Source organism: Cucurbita pepo, chromosome 12, assembly GCF_057944985.1.
Source record: "Cucurbita pepo subsp. pepo isolate OVF chromosome 12, ASM5794498v1, whole genome shotgun sequence".
In the NCBI taxonomy this organism is placed as follows: domain Eukaryota; kingdom Viridiplantae; phylum Streptophyta; class Magnoliopsida; order Cucurbitales; family Cucurbitaceae; genus Cucurbita; species Cucurbita pepo.
Window position 1 is genome coordinate 6068821 of NC_141809.1, and position 2196 is coordinate 6071016.

The window sequence follows — 2196 nt, forward strand, 5'->3', positions numbered from 1 at the left end:
TGAGATTCGAATCACTCCACAAGCAAGATTGATCATGTCGAGCTTGAATGATTCTACATGCAACCTAAACTACATAGAATTGCAAAGAAACTTAGCCATTGACTAAAGAAAAGCACAAATGCTTCTTTTTACTATATGTTCAAAGTCTTCCTACAAATACAACATACATGGCTTTATATATCCTCAAAATGAAACAATTCAAGGCATTAACCATTATGTAATTGTAACCTGAAATAAATAAAAAGTCTTAAAATACATTAATGAAATACAATATCTCTAAATTACTCTAAATTGTAATTCACTTAAAATTTATAACAGGAAACTTCATTCTTCATCGATGTTACATGAATTGAAATATCTTATAATAAATTTAACAATATTTTCTTCACATCTTCATTGAAATATATTGTATGATTGATGTCTCTTAGTTCATATCACTTTTGCACCGATGGACAATGTCGTGGTGACATCTATGGATTTGAAGTTTTAGTAGATGCATTCATGTTATATGTAGTTCTTAGGTTATACTATTTATTTACGGTTATATTGTTTTAAAATTTTTATTACGAACATTTAAGTCCAAAGCATTGTTTATTTTAAATGAATTTCTCCACGCATTTTAGTTACATTTCTTTTAAATGAATTTCTCCAACGAATAGTTATATTATGCATGTAGCGGCGACCTTGGTTTTAATAAACCATTAGGATCAGAGCGATACATCTCACAGTCAAATGTGATTCAAGAACAAACCAAGGAGGAAGCTTGTTGGTATGTGACACCTGAGTAAACGAGGAGTACATGAATGAACTGAGACCACATCCAAGGAGAGTGATCTTGAAGATAGGATGATTAAGAAAGTCTTAAAGGAAATAAAAGTTACAGCCTATACCAACAATGTGCATCTTCCTTTTTAGTGGTTTCGTCATAGGAACTCCATTGTTAACGTACTTTGTTTGGAGTAATTCTATGTTGGGTGACGTTCTAGAAATTTTACTATGATACATGTGAGTGAGGAAAAAACATGCTGGAACGACTCGTGTTGGTTTGTAGGGATAATTTTACTGTTAGAAGCGAGGAGTATGTAACGTGACTATGTAGTAGGAGAATGCTAGAGCCATCAGGTGTCGAATCAAGATTTTGAATCTTGATTTGAATCTTAGACATGAGTCGTTACACATTTGTGACAGCGAGGGGATAGTCTTCCTTTTATCTTTTCTATCATTCACTATGAAATTTTCTTTAACTTTTATGTCATTTTCTTTTACAAACTAGATAGACTAGTCATGAATTTTTTTATTCTTTTAAAATAAATTGAATGCATTGTTACCTGATTTGATTTTAAAGGAATACCTCGTACAAATTTAATTATTTTTTTATGACTATTAATACAAATTTAAATTTGTATGTTGTCCGAAAGACAAATAAGTAAATAAAGCAAAGTGTGTCAAAAGATTAAATAAAAAAAAACATACATATATCATATATTATTGTATGGTATTCAGTATTATTGCGTTTCAAGGATAGAATTTTGTCCTGCACGCTAACAATCACAACATATTAGTTTTGTTCATATTAACACTTAATTCTTGAGGTCCTCTTGTTTGAGGTCTTCAAATTGCATATCATTGAGCTTCAATTCTTTGGTTGCGAATTGAATACAAACGCATAAACCGAGATAAGAACACGAGCAAGTACGATCTCCGCAGTCAGCAGAGGTGTTGCATGCGATTTGTTTTAGAAGGCTTCTCTTTGGTACCAGTGGCGGCATCCCTTCAACTTCAACTGCAATAATATTTAAACACTAGACATTATGTTTGAAACTTTTGAACACTTAGCATGCGATTTGTCTTAGAAGGCTTCTCTATTGAAATATTAACCTATAAAGAGATTCAAAACAAACAAAGAACGAAGAACTAGAAATTTTACCAGAGCGAGACACAACCAGCAGTATCATCGCAATAATGAAACTCAACTTCAGATTACAAATCTCTGCCATGTTATTATTTGTGTTCAAAATAATTTGAATGGACTGGTGTGATGGTTAAGTTTCATTCTTGTCAATCCATTATATAATCCTCTAGACGTCAAATTAGTTCACCAATATGAACCTAAATAGTAGATTTTGGTTGATGCATATGCCAAATATATGATATTTCTATAATTACAAAACAACAAATCCCATTTTTTCTGAAAAT

The 2196-nt window shown here is 31.4% G+C and overlaps 1 long non-coding RNA gene across 1 annotated transcript; it reads right to left on the minus strand.

Moving 5' to 3' along the window:
* Positions 1-1458: 1458 nt before the first annotated feature.
* On the minus strand, positions 1459-1972 carry LOC147789872 (uncharacterized). Its single transcript, XR_015423090.1, has 2 exons — positions 1928-1972; positions 1459-1783 (listed from the first exon to the last, which is right to left on the minus strand). It is a non-coding gene; the product is annotated as an uncharacterized LOC147789872 (long non-coding RNA).
* Positions 1973-2196: the final 224 nt, after the last annotated feature.